Source organism: Anguilla anguilla, chromosome 13, assembly GCF_013347855.1.
Source record: "Anguilla anguilla isolate fAngAng1 chromosome 13, fAngAng1.pri, whole genome shotgun sequence".
In the NCBI taxonomy this organism is placed as follows: Eukaryota; Metazoa; Chordata; class Actinopteri; order Anguilliformes; family Anguillidae; genus Anguilla; species Anguilla anguilla.
Window position 1 is genome coordinate 9,390,826 of NC_049213.1, and position 15,757 is coordinate 9,406,582.

A 15,757-nucleotide genomic window follows, 5' to 3' on the forward strand; every position below is an offset into this window, starting at 1 on the left:
TTACACCTTAACAAGAAGAACACGCAGTCATTTAATATCACAACTTCAACTGTACCACTAACATATTTTTAGGTTTTAAAGATAAATGAGAAACAGCTTTTCATAATGTATAGTGTTTCTGCTGAACGCATTAAAAACATTCCTGGCTGTCTTGCCAGGAATGTTGCTGTCAACTGAGGTTTATTATAGGATATGTGCTGTGTATTTGGTAAAGGAGACATTGTGCACCAAGCAAACAGCTAGTGATCCTGATTTTGTGAGGCCAATCAAATCCTGATTTACATTAATCAACTCAGATGGACAGACTAGATTACAGGGGAAATCCCACGGCCCGTCGAAGAAGCAGATCGCTCCATTCTCCCGCATTCGTAATGTCCTCGATTAGCGCGCGAGCGATTAGCGCTGACAGGTGAGATTAAACGCACATCGGGCTAACTCAGCGTGTCCGTCTCCGTCGCTGCTACGGGACGCCCGCAGCGTGCCGACGCACAATCAGGGCTCGAGTCTGTCGGAGTGTGTAACCAATCTACTCGATGTGCTCAAACCTGCGCCGGTGTGTCTGTGCCCATCAGCTGTGCTTAACACAAGCCACGTCAAGTCTGATGTCTGTTCTTCTCCGTCAAATCCAAATCTTTATTTGAAATAATATATACGAATATTTTTAAACCATTAGCTAGCAATGCATGGCGGTAAATTGTATACACTATAATGTGAAATGTATGTGCACGCACAGCATGTGCTAGACTTTGTATGTGTATATTGACGAGGCTCAGGCGGGCTTACAGGAGGACATTATGTCTTACCAAAGGGAAGTGATGTCAGAGAGGTGGCAGCAACACTGTGGTGTGGAGTGAGAAAACAGAGTTTGCTTCCCACATAAAGCAGGAACCAAGTACGCCTTTCACCACTTTCAAAAAGCCCTGCTCTCACACAAATCCATATTTCAGTATCAGAACATCCACATCAACTCAAGCAGAGTTAGAAAATTAGTTTTGCTATTTCAGAAATTCCATTCTTGGACCAATTCCAAGAAAGAAAACACTTCATTCTGCCCCAAGTGAGAAGGGAACAGCCAAAGAATAAAGTCTCTGTGATGTCTGTCAAAATTCGGAGGGAGTGTGGTGTAGCTTTTGGTACTGTCACATTAAACAGCATGATTAAGTATCTACAGTATTCTCAAGACGATGATCAAATAGTATTCAAGCAATGGCTGACCTGGAGCTTGTATTTACCCTAATCTTTTACTATTAAATGTTGAATTGTTAATTTGTCCAAAAAAATGAATAAATAATTAAAATAAAGTTAATTCATTAACTCTCCAAACTGGGAAGAAAAATGGGAACATTCGTACGAACATAACTCCCTAACACAGCAAAGTACAAATGTTTATTGAAACATGGCCTTAGGTGAACTGTATAGAATATAGCTATCCGGCTAGAGGCAACTTTGGCAAATGGGATTAGACAGCCGACTTGTTATCTCCAGGCTTTCTTATTCTGGGGACCTGCCAGCCAGGTGCTAGAACCAGTCCGACTCTGTCTCCTCTTCCCCCAGAAAACACACTGGGCTGGATTCAATCAATATTTCCTTCCTCGTTTTGCCTTACAAATAAATTCAAGTGTTACTTTTTTTGGCTGGACGGCAACAGCGGGGCCAGCCCTACAAACGCGAATGTCTGTGACCGACTGAGTGAGTGATGAAGTTACACCATTGGTCGGCCAGGTTATGACGTCACGCCATTGGTCGGCTGGTCTAGCCATATACTAGGTTTTGACCTGGTCTTGTTACAATTCAGCCTTTCTAAAAAATTCTGAACTCCCTAAATAAGGGATACTCAGACCTGACCCTGGAGCTCTGCTGGTTTCTTTCCTGCCTGATATTTAAATGATTGGGTAACGCCACAGATTTGCCAGAGGTTCCACCCGCAACGAACAATGCAACAGTGAAATCCAGCAGTATGATCGATCGGCCTCCAAGGCCAGATTTTAGTAGCACGTTTGTGGAAACACACATTTTATGTAATTTTGAGCAAAACGCAGTGTTTGAATCCAGGCCAGCTGCTCACTGGGGCTCCTTGTACTCGTCTCAGACTGAAACAGATAAACTGACGACACTGGCTACAGGGGTTGCCACTATCAGTCTGTACTATTTGTCATTGTCTATTAATTGCTTCTGCCCCTTTTAAAGAGTTCATTTTGTTCGTATCACAACTTGCATTTATACACATTTATTATGTTCTGATTTTTTGTCAAGACATGTAATCTCAAATGTTTCATTAAAAAAAAAAAAAAAAGTTTCCAAATTTCCAAGTTTCCAAAATTTCGATGAGCACAGAATTACTTTCTGTACTCATCGATATTACCTTAACGGTGGTGCATCATACTAGAACAGTCGTATATCAGGGGCTGTGGAGCTCATATTGAACGTGGCTACCTCTGCCTTCCATGGTTTCAAGCAAGGACAGAGAGTCAGACGGACAGAAAATAAGTTCTGAATGCCATCTGGCCCGTGGGGTTTTTCTTTCCTGCAGCTTAGGCAGTATAGAGGTCTTACAAGCAGCCGGGCACAGATTTATGCAAAGTGTGTCAGGCCGTCATAGAGGGCTCCAGCATCCCTGAATTGTAGTGATTGCTGATTTGTACTTTCAGAAACGACTGCTCTACTGTACGGATGCAATATGCCATTGTAAGTGGACATTATAAAGCTCTTTGATATGGTGCCCGGGAATGAGAAATTACTCGGCACAATAAAAAGAGGATTTTACATTATAAGCAGAAGCTGAGTAGATGCGCAGAGCACTGGAAATGCCTCCGCACGGTTATACAGGGGGAATCCAATTGGCGTACTGACCCACAGTGAATGTCGCTAAATTGGTTTTTAAAAACTGCACCCGTCGCGAAAAAAAAGAAAAGAAAAGAAAAAAGGAACACGAGCAAAAAAGAAGGGGCTCAGATTACAAATTTAATGTCTTTCTATAAAAAGCACAGATTTAGACAACAGATTAACGCAATTGTGAGAGGAATGCTGCCGTTGTCCAAGTCTGAACAAACTCTCAATGCGCTGGCATATTGAGTGGGAGGAACTGGCAACACAGCTCCACAGCTAGCAGTGAAATCTCATCCATTTAAAAAAGCCTGTTGTTTAATCTCAGCTCTCTTCAACATTATTTTAGACGGTAAACGAATAAGAGAATCAAGGTAAATTATCAGCTGCAGCCTATTATAATCACAATTATTATTATTATTATTATTATTATTATCATTATTATAAGAATTGAGGAGCAATTACTTGGAACAGCAAGCCATAGATGCTGTTCTTGAAATAAAAAAATTCAGAACATCTGGGCATTTGGAACATCTGTACGTGTAATGCAATTTCAGTGCGTGGGAGTAAACAGCAGTGACATTTAATCAAAGCAGCGAGTGCACCTTGAAACAGCAGCGAAATGATCTTGCACATCCTTTGACTGAAAACAACAGAAAGTCTAGATTCACTTAGGCACATTGCAGATCGCTATACAAGTGAGAACAAAGACATTTCAGCTGTATCTGAATACACAAGTTACGATTTATGGACCGTTAAGTACAAAGTCAAAAACTAATTATCAAAAGCTCTTAGTTTCCCAGTTACCCTGTTAAAAATATTTTTCTTGTGGGAAAGCGCAATAATCACATACTGTAACATTACAGAAGATGGATTTAAGTTGCTCGGGTATCTTACACAACACCAGAATGGTCAATGGATAATTTCCTATGATTCACATGAGTACTATATTCTCACAGTTATGAGGATTTCATTTTACTCATCTTGTGTAGCTACAGAGATATAGTTTTAGCCTTGCCAGTGTCGACTGTGGGCTTAGCCCTTGGGCCCTGGTCTGGCACGTCTTTATCCCTGTAACAGAGAGATGGGGCTCTAATACGATAGAGAGAAATATGTCTTCAGGACATTCATTTCACTTCATCAGCACTGTTACAGCCGATGGCTGGCTGATATTGTGTGATATGGAATCTGCAGCTATCTACCAGCTATGAAATTTCCACCCTTGAAAACAATTCAGCAGTTTTTCTCTCTTTTTTTTTTTTGCTTTCTCCCTCACCCTGTGTTCATTGTATCTATTTTCACTCAATATGTCCATCACTGATCGGTATATATCTTTGTTGCGATATTACACAGTTTCCACCTCACGGAACCAAGACCATGGAAAAACGATGCCCTGCTCTCTCTCCCTCTGTCTCTCTGTCTCTCTGTCTCTCTCTCTCTCTTTCTCTCTGTCTCTGTCTGAAGCATGACTCAAAGTCTTTCTGCTGCCATTGAAGGGGGGCTGTTAGCTTTTGCAGACTGGGGGGGTGGGGGGATGTGTGGATTTGTTTTTCTTCCCCCTTGTTTGTCGCCCTTGGAGACCCCCCCCCCCCCCCCCCTTTGTCGCCGATTCCTAGAACCAGCTCGGATCTCTCTCTGTTTTCTCTTGCGCGCATCCTAAGGATGCAGCTGCTTTTGATCACTGTGTTCCTGAATCACAGCAGGGTGACTGGGTTAGGCCACAGGGCCAAAACTCCTGTGGGTGAGTAGCGTTTGTGGGGGGAAAAAAAATGCATCAACATGTTTGGAGGTAGGACGGGGTGGTAATCTATAAATGGATGGAAGCAATTTCCACCAACAAAACTAAAAAAAAATTATTTTGGCATGTGCTGCTATAAACAACACCTCACTGCAGCTGACGGAAGTGGAGGGACCTGCATCTGAGTCACCTGACCTCCAGCAGTGACGCTGCATTAATCAAAGAATCCTCTCTCCATTACTCAGCGCCATTACTTTCTTAAAACTGTGAGCTCAAGGGCTCAATAATTTAGTAACCTTATGCTAGGACCCAGCTTCTTCCCGTGGAGTCGAAATCAGGACGATACAGGAACTCACCAAGACAACAAACACTTTACTTTAAGTTTACTGGCCACAACACAACACAGGTTTGCGGTACAGCAACCCACCCTGCACTGGTCTTCCAGCCTGGTTTAAATACCCTCTGGGGCCTTGACTGGGTGCGCATGTCCATCCTATCTGCGAGGGCCTATCTCTTTGTTACCTAATGACATCTGTTTTGTACATAAACAACCTATGTTGTCTGATACCGTATGGCGTAACTACTCGCAGAGGAGAAAAACTCAACCCATCACTCAAAGGAAAAATTCACCCACAACCTTCTGAGGATAACACAATCACCCATGGCCCCTTATGTTCAATACTCTGCTTGACAATATAGACCTCTTCAGATGTAAACAAATTACTCCTGATAATGTAAGCTGGAAGAACTGTTTAACGTGGAAACTACACAGTATGTACACCGGCATTCTTCCTGCTGCTTACTTGTTTGGTTCTGTAGGTTCTCAATTCTGCACATACGTGCGGGTGCATGTCCTCTGTCAATCAAGCAATCCGGCATGCCAATTCAGCTTATTGTCTGTGTTATGAACACTATTCCATGTCACGTTTTACCTTTGTCTCTGGGCATGGACAGTCTGGGCATGAAGAGTCCGTTTTGTGTTTTACTGGATGCTCTCGGTGCTTGTGTTACTCGTCTTGCTGATACCATGTAATGGTTGCCATCATTGTGACTAAAGATTAATTTAAAGCGTATCACATTCCCTGACCACCTTTCTTGCAACCGTAGGAATATATACGCAAAGAGGCATGTAAAAAAAATGTGACTTGAAAGAGAGTAACATGGAAATTTTAGTGTTTACCTTGCTCCTGTAGTTCATAACAAAGTCACTATGATGTCTGATGAAGTATTTCTGAAACGATTGACAGGAATTGTGTCCAAATAAAAAGGCTGGGTTTACCACACATGACAGAATAAAAACATGAGATTGACTCAAGTAGAATTTTATTGCATATTTTTTTCTTTATGTGAAATAATGTGTAGTAATTTTGAACTTATTTTTTTGAGAATAAATAGTTTTAATCAATAGAACATATTTTTTAAAGATTAATCATATTAGAACAACAGTGTATTGTGTGAGCATATAGGTTTAAGTACATAGGTCACTGTCTTTGTTTCTTTTATAAAGCCTTTTTTCCTCATTTTAATCAAGGGTGCCAGTAATTCTGGACCTGACTGTAATTACACTGTGGTGCCAACAAATTTGTTGAACACTATTGTGTGACTTAAGGCCATTGCATAAATTGCAGAGAAGATGCAATTAAAACAAAGACAGTGGAAACAAAGCTAAATTGCACCAAATTTATTTGGAGTTCAGCAGTGCTACATAGTGTGCCTTTTTCTCGTGTTAATTCCATTACACTCAGCTGATTGTGATCGTGCTGGCCATTTACCTTGGTTTCTAGGTCTCCATTCTTTTCTCAACATGGTTTCAATCTTTTTTTAGTTACTTGCTCTGAAAGGAGAACAAAAGCTCTCTTAATTCACGTCAATGCCTTTGCAGGATTGACTTATTTTGGTCTGTTCAAAACTAATTTATTCTTTTTCCTCCCCATTACGAAGTCCCTTTTTTTGCCAGCTGGAAATTGTCACACATCAGACATAATTTGATCATAATTTGACAGAATTTTCCTATGAAAGGAACATATGCACCCCAGTTTAAATCATTTTAAATTTAAGGATGGAAAATAATTCAGCATAAATGTAATAAGATGTAAACAGAAATCAAGATGAATGGGGCCCCCAAAGTAGAATAAAAATATGCTCCATTTGTTTTCATTTTTTTCATGTAAATCAAAATGAGTGAAAAACAGGTGCTCATCCAATAGTTTTGCAACCTAGATAACTTGCTACATTTCATGAATTAAAATATATCACTATAGTGAACCAATATTTGTCTTACATTTCTTTGACATTTAGTCAAATGTTACCATAACAACAGCAACAACAACAGCAACGATTCTGCACGCACCAAGCTCCTTCTGAGAAGAGTCAAACACTTATAATTTGAGGTTAAAGGTTATCTAGGCCAAAGAATTTGGGAAAATTATTGTTTCAATGAACAAACACGTGACGAGCAAATGAGGCTGTGCTGTGTTAATTTAGCTAGCACACCTAATATAAAAGCACAAACTGCATGAATCTATAAATTTATGAACATTTCCTTCACATATGTATTTCCGTGCACTGTATCCATTCTACATTTATCTTGTACTGTATATAGTGTGTGGAAACTGCTAAAACATCTCAGTAAATCTCATGCAGGAGTCCTGCTTGGCCAGACATATACTTACACTTGCTTATTATGGCTTGTAGGATGTAAATGAGTAAAATGTTATGTAATGTCAACATTTATATTTGTATTTATCACACATAAACATAATCTTATTTGAGTATGATTTTCTGATGTTTTTTAATGAATTCATTTTTTTTTTGTATCCATGGAACACACACAGCAGTGAGAGGCTCAGAGAGCTTTACTTGGACAAGCTTTAGTAAAAAAAAAACAACAAAACAAAAAAAAAATGGGATTAACAGGAAAATCTGCATCCCTGAAACAAAGAGCTGTTTTGATCCCTCGGTCCGAGGAGTATTAAGGGGATCTAGACTACTTTGCCTGTTACAAAGTACAGGCTGGGATGATTAATTCAATATGTATTAGACAAGACTACATGTACTGTGTGCATCGTTTCTGTCGGTTGCCACTTTATTAGGTACACCCGCACTCGCTAACGCAAATAGCCTGTTCCTCCAAACTGCAGCTTAATACACACTGTAAAGCATGCAGACATGGTGGAAAGGTTTAGTTGTTGTGAGGCAAAACATAGAACGGAATAGGCTAGACTAAGTGTGATCTAAGGGACTTTGATTGTGGTATGATTGTTGGTGTCAGATGGGGTGGTTCCAGCATCTCAGAAAGAGCTTCTGCCCTGGGATTTTCATGTATTACAGTGTCTAGAGTTTACAGAGAATGGTGTGACAAACACAAACTCCAAGTGAGTGGCAGTTATGTGGGCTAAAAGTCCTTGTTAATGAGAGAGGTCAGAGGAGAATGGGCAGACTCGTTCAAGCCAACAGAAAGGCCATACATGCTCAAATAACAGCTTATTTACAACAATGGTGTGCAGAAGGGCATCTCTGAACCAACAACACATCAAATCTTGGAGCGGATGGGCTACAGCAGCAAAATACCAGGCTGGATCCCACTCTTGTCGGCTAGGAACAGGAAGATTAGGCTGCAGTGGGCACATGATCACCAAAACTGGACGATTGAAGATTGTAAAAATATTGCCTGATCCACCCGGCCTTGTGTCAGTGGTGCTGGCTGGTGGTGATGTAATGATGTGGGGAATATTTTCTTGGCACACATTAGGCCCCTGAATACCTATTGAGCATCATTTGAATGCCACAGCATACCTAAGCATTGTTGCTGATCATTCCTTTATGGCCACAGTTAAATGGATGATTCCAGCAGGATAATGCGCCATGTCACAAAGCATGCACAATCTCCAGCGGGTTCCGCAAACAGTGACTTCAGCTTACTCCAGGTGCCTGCACAGTCCCCAGATCTCAATCCAATAGAGCACCTTAGGGATGAGGTGGGGTTTGAGGTTCACAGCATGGATGTGTGGCCAATACTTCTACTGGAGCTATGTGATGCTTTACAAGTCAGCATGGGCCAAAATAGCTAAGGAATATTATGCAGCTGAACCACAGTTTTAGTTTTACTAGTACTTTGGTCATTTGGTTGCAGTTTAGGCTAGTCTAAAGATGCAGAACTATCCAGAGCTCATATATTAACTTAAGCGTAAAAGTTCATAAATCTAAAAATATATATATTTTTTGAATAGTCCTTTTATGTACTGTGTACACTGTATGTGTAAAAGCTGTCATTTTGTTTTTGCCGTTATGGCATTGTTTGTCTTGCTTTAAAATAAAAACGGCTAATTAAGTTTTGGTATGTGGCTCAGAAGTCCCCTCGTGAATTTTTAAAATGCCCCTGATGTACTAAGCCATTGTGATAGTGGTAGAAATAATGAAATCTGTTTTCCACTTACTTTAAATAACTTTGCTTCAACATTAGATGGCTACAATGTAACACTGAAGCTCCAGTGTACTTTCTCATTGTTTGTGTAATTGTTGTAAAACTATGCTAGGAGCTTGGTTCATTAACTGGACACCTTATGCTGTACAGTCTTCCAGGAACAGTCATTTCTTGTGGGATATTGGGAGTGCTGGACCTACGTGCTCCAAACACTTACATTAAGTGCATTTAAATGAAAGTTATATCAGCAGTATGAATGGCATGATATCAAGCTGCTCTCTGTGAATTATTGCAGTTAAAGGCAGACTATGCAGGCTTTTTTTTTACCGGAAAATATTATAAAATCACTATGCTAAGTCATATTTATGATGCACTGGCAATCTGTGTTTTGACTTAGTTTCACCAAATTCCTGCACCTTTTACCTGTATTTGTTATTCTAAAATGTGTTTGGGATGTTTCTGGGCATGGCACTCTTCTGTGTGGGGAGGGGTGGACATGGCTACAGAGGTTTGGGAGGGGTGAGAACAAAGGAGTAGACAAACACGGAGTCTAGAGGGGCTGCAAAAAACCTGCGTAGCACACCTTTAAATTCTGCATTTACTTTAGATCTGTGCTCGGCTTTGACAGAAGTCTCATTGGCAAGTTAATGAATGAAACAAGAATGGGCCTTTCAAACACTAAGGTTTTAGGAGAGATGGCAGATAATTTGTGGAAATCGCAGTTGTGAGGTTAAATAAATAAGTAAATATGAACAAGGGACTTTCTTGTTAGAGCAGGATTGGTATTTTGTGGCGATGATTTGCATTTTAAACGGCTTTTTGTTTTTGTCGTAGGAGTTCAGGCACAACCGCGTTGATGGTTTTGACAAAAACAGAAAAACACGGCGAATGTGTTGAAATAAATTACAGTGGCACTTCTCTTCCTTTGCCGTAGCCGTTGGTTTTTCAATGTCCTGTCTGGTTTGCCGGATTTCCTGTGTTTGGGCTATTTGTCTTGTTTGATGGAAGAGTTTTAGGAGGAAATGCTACCTCACTTGACCTGGCTCAGAGAAATAGTTTCAAATTGACTCTGGCCTTTTCCAACCAGTCGACCTGCTTTGCCAATACTGATATCATTTGCTATGTAGACGTGAAAAACTTAAAAGGAAAGGGATAATCATGTCTTGCAGTCTCAACTTTGTCTTATCAAAACGTGGGCATGGATTTAATGAAAATTTGTCTTTAACGTTTACACGCACAATTGTTTTTCTGTTTTTCTTTTTTTCCTTTTTGCAAATGAGGTTGTCATTTGGTTGCGTAGAGAACTACCCACTACCTTAATTTCATTCAGTACATAAATTAAGAGACAGTTTGGCATCTGAAATAATGGCCCTCTGGTAGGATACAACAGACTTTTAATAAACCCCCATCTGGATATCTGATTGGCTGAAATTCAATGAGTTCAACTGTGTTCCTGGCATTCTCTTCCCACATCAATTAAACTAAAACTGGGAGAACACATGCTTTCATTCGGGGGCACAATCTGAAGAGGCATGTAACCTATATATAGCTACATTTGTCTGTTTAAGGACAAATGGCCATAATTCAGATAGAAGGCAGTCCCATCCTGCACTCTACTTAGTTAAATACATGCAATAGATAAATAGCTAAACAAACTGGCATAGTCCGGATCAGGGGTGGGAAACAAGGGCCATAAGTGTTTCTGGTTTTCCTGCCAACTTCTGGCCTTAATTACGGTGCTATGAAAAAGTTTTTAATTTTTCATATGGGTGCTTGCTTTTTCATTAAATAAATGAAATTATAATTTAAAAATTTATTTTGTTTGTACTGTTTCCCTTTGTCTAATATTGCATTACATTTATTTGGCAGACACTTTTATCCAAAGTGTACAATAAGTGCATACTGAAGGTCATTGTAACAACTACAACAAAAGAATGTAATCGATTACATTTTTTCTAAAGACCATAAACCATTCATTATGACAAATATGCAATAATAGAGGAAATCAGGAAGGGGGTAAAAACTTTTTTCCTGGCACTATACTTAATTAGCCCTAACATTTATGACGTCTGACATTTTAGCTACATGTCTTGATAAACGTGTGAATGACAAGTGAGGACTGTTTTTGTGTCCCTATATGAAATGTTTTACTGTGATCTAATCTATGAGTGAACCAGTAGTGGTGCATAAAGCCAATTAGCTCATTTAGCCAGGGTAATTTGTGGGAACAAAACTGCTTTTGTTGCCAGTGTCTTAACTGCCCGCCCCTGGTATAGATCTTTAAAAAGTATAAATGAATGATTGCTACTGCTACTGAACTACTACTACTACTACTAGTAATGCTACTGAACACCAGTGCTTGATTCTGACTGCAGTGCTAGATGTAATAAATTTTGTTGCCATGGGAGCATCCGGGTCACAGGGACAGTTTCCTGGGGTTCTTCCTTCAGCCACAGCCAAAACTTTCTAAAACTTTATTTAGTTTTTTTTTAATTATTTTTTTTAAATAATGATTAGTGGTCTGATTCCATTTAATTAAAACTGATACTCAAGCATGCTCCAATTAGATACACTGTAGTTAGCTGGCTGTGTATAAAATTTGGGCTATATTTAGAATCGCCAGAACACTTAGATGAGTGAAAGAAGCAATTTAGAGATTACCCACTTTTTCTGTCCCATACATGCTTATAAACAGCAATACTGAATATCAACATCCATTATTAAAACCATAAGCCCCCAGTTGCAAGTCATAGACACCTCATTTAAAATATAAACACTGACTAATTAGTCATAAATGCCTATATGCAAGCCATAGATTCCGAATTGTACACCAGAAATTCCTATTTATAAACACTTAATAACACTTGATGACTGATAAACAGTAAACACCAAGTTATAAGTAATGCACACATATTTATAAACAATAAACACTTATTTTTTAAATATAAACACTGACTCATAAACTATAAACAGTTTAAAAAAAAATCATAAACACAGACTTGTAAACCAGAAAAACCTATTTATAAACTATAAACATTTAACACTCATTTTATAAATAATAAGCAACTATTTATACATCATGCACACCTTTGTAAGCCGTAAACACTGATGTATAAGCCATAAACATTGACTTATAAACTATATATATATATATATATATATATATATATATATATATATATATTCATAAACCATAAATACCTATTTACAAACCATTACCATTGACTGACAAATCAAACTGAATGTAAATCATCAACACTGACTAGAAATGATTTCATTTCAGTATTTCATTTGCAATAGCATTTTTAATATTTTCCTTGTGGTGCGTAATTTTTGCATTTGCAACTGATTTTCTATATGGACATTTTCAATTTTGTAAGAACAAACTGTTTAATTATTATCTTGGCCATCACTGAAAGCATTGTTTCACATAGAAAAGTAATAATATCCAAACTACAGAAGAGTAGGCCTCCCATTTTTTTTGTTATTCATTTATGGATTTGAACTCAGAAATAAGAATATTTAAGTATATTACTGTAACTAATTGCTTTAACAAAATGTAATATTCATACTTCATCAAAGTTACTGAAAACTAAAAATGTATGTTTAGATTTGTTTAAAACTTGCTGTATGTTATCGATACATGTATATTCACAGAATGCAAGAAGACCTGGATAAGTATGTCACCCAGGCAATGAACTTATTCTTATCGTAATATATCCAAATTAGAATATTCCAAATAGAATATCCAGTGTCTATTTATTTTCCAGTCTGTCAATTTTCAGTCAGTTTCAATTTGTTTGCGTAATTAGGAGCCAAAAAGTGCCCGTGGTAGAGGAGAAATACATTCATGAAAGAAATTCATGAAAAACAATGTTCATATATACTGCACTACGTGAGTCTCATATGAATCTATTTCACAAGAAGGCCAATTTTATTACTCACAAATATGTTTCTGTGTCTTGAAAAATGTACCTTTTGGAGGTTCATTTCTAAAAACAACCTGACAGAATCGGCCATTTGATTATATTTAAAGAAGGGAAGCAAATCTGTGAAGGTGTACCAGACAATGAAGTTGTCATCAATGAAACATTTCCAAATTAAAGTGCTGTGTGAGAAGGTAGTTCCGTAATGTATATCTATCAGTCTTTCAGTCAGCCTATGAATATGTTAGCATAACGATGAGGTAAATATAGCACCCTTGGCTGGGCCTGGTACGAATAAATGAAAGTTTCTGTTACATGATTCCAAGCATTAGCTTTAAAGGAAATTCCTGAAGGCCTCTTTTCTTTAGTAAATAAAACATTACATATACTACTACCACTGCTGCTGCTAATAATAATAATAATAATAATAATAATAATGTAGGAACAAAAATGAGGGTGTTGATGAACAAGTCAGGAGCTCCTTTTCATAATTCAATAAAACGACCAGTTAAGAAGAGGTACATGTGCTGCCTTAAAAAATATAAAGCCTAAAGTCCAAAAAATATGAAGTGTCCCTCCCACATTTCCAGGCACCATAATGTTTGGGACATATTCATGCGATTAATGTAAATGAAAGTAGGCATGTTTAGTACTTTGGGTATCTTTTGCAGGCAATGACTGCTTGATATACTGTATATGACCCATAGACATCACAAGGTGCTGATTGTCTTCTTTGGCGATGCTCTGTACTGCAGCCATTTTCAGCTTCTGCTTGTTATAGGGGCCAGGTACCTTAGGTTTTCTCTTCAGCATACGAAGCACATGTTCAATTGGATTCACATCAGGTGAATGACTTAGCCTGTCAAGAATTTTCCAGTTTTTAGCTTTGTTGTTCCTTCGTTGCTTTTGCAGTGTGTTGGGATCATTGGCTTGCTGTAGGTTGAAGCGCCATCCAATGAGTTTGGTGGCATTTGGTTGAATTTGAGCAGATAAAATGCTTTTGTCCACTTTATAATGAATTCTGCTGCTGCTGTCAGTTACATTATCAATAAAGACAAATGAGCTAGCATGTGTGGCAGTCATACATGCCCAAATCATAACGCCCCCACCACCATGCTTCAGAGATGGGGGTGGGGTGCTTCGGATCGCCTTGCTTTTGCCATCACTATGATACACGTACGTGGATCTTGTCATCCATCCACATGAACTTTTTCCAGAACTCTGCAGGCTCTTTTAGGTGCTTCTTAGTAAACTGTAACCTGGCCTTACTGTTTTTGTGATTGACTAGCGGTTGGCATCTTGCAGTGTAGCCACTGTATTTCTCTTTGACTACCGTCCGCAGTAGACTTCACATTGTTGACACATCCCAGCCTGTCTCCTGAAGAGTGTTTCTGATCTGTCGGATAGATATGTTCTGTTTGGTCATCATATATATATATATATATATATATATTTGTCCCAAATTATGGAGCTGACTGAAAATATATTATTCTAATGAATTCTAATTAATAAGAAAGTTGCATGCACGCAAATGGAAATTAATCGGTTGCATGCTTAGTTTCATTATAATTACTGTATTATATTTGTATATTAAATTTATTTATTTATTTATTTTTGCCTGAACCCTATATATTTTAGATATTTAGTATCTGGCGTACCTGTTATTTTTGCTGGAAACTATGAGCTAAAGTGTACTTACTGTGATAACATATACGGCACCACAGATACCACTGTCGGAAAAAAAATAAATAAATCACACCGTGAAATTCCAGACACTGATGCAATTTAACTTCTGTTAAATTCCCATTTTGCTTTTCTATCCTAATGTTGAATGCCTGTTCTCAGGTGCCACTGATTGATTTGCTGCCGTTGGGTGATGAGGTAGGGAGAGTGACCCCTGCCAACTGAGCCCATTCCCCCAGGCAGCTCCCATCCACAATCAGCATAGGCTCAGGATTTCACCTGCCGAAAACAGTGCACTTGCCTACTACTAAGTATATAAGTTGAGAGCACCGGATGAGAAAATTGACAAGTAGGCAAAATTTTCTATAAATGTAAAATGTGCTTAAAATCCCCAGATGCTATATTTATTTCTGTGGTTTTGCTGAGGGTATTTGGGAGCACACTTTTTAGGAAGTGAACCATACTATTTAGGAGGTCCCACAGAGATGAAGCGGTGGAGCCATCTTTGGGGCCCATAAATCAGAGGGAAAGAGGAGGGGCCATCATCGGGTCCCGCAAATCAGAGAATGAGAGGCGAGGCCTTTTTAATACAAGGGCGGGACGTCTTACAACACTTCCGCAGTACCGTTGGAAATTAGTATGGAGGATATTTTTTAGATACTGCCCATCTTATACTAAAAAATAAATAAACTACACTAAACAGGAGGCAGCATGTGTAGTAGACAGTATATGTTTTATGGACACAGTTGTCAGGAGGCTGGGCTGTGCTGGATGTGGCCCATGCAAGCTTCCAGCAGTTGGACTATTTTGTGAACATTCTTTGTTGTATTTATTTTACTGAACTTGCACAAAGGAACATGTCTGTATGTCCACCATACATGCTGTGGCAATATGTCAGTAAATCTTGACATCTACGTCACAAATTGCCTGCACCTGTTGCAGCAGAAAATATCCTCCTAGGTGTTCTCTTCAGCTACATTTTATTCACCAAAAGAGAGAGACTTCCTCTGCAGAGCGTGCAATCAAAAAAAGAAAAAAAGGAAAAGATAATCGGAAGGAGATTTAGCACCGAATATATTGTAGTGAAATTTTTCTGTCCTCATGTGCCACTAAATTTTCTTTTCTATGTCAAGAATCTCCTCGGGCAAAAGAATAAATGACAAG

General features: G+C 38.7%; 1 protein-coding gene across 2 annotated transcripts in view; it reads left to right on the plus strand.

The window, feature by feature from the left end:
• The window catches only part of LOC118210663 (cadherin-22-like), a 247,014-nt gene that overhangs the window by 55,868 nt on the left and 175,389 nt on the right, over positions 1-15,757 (plus strand). The window lies entirely within an intron of this gene.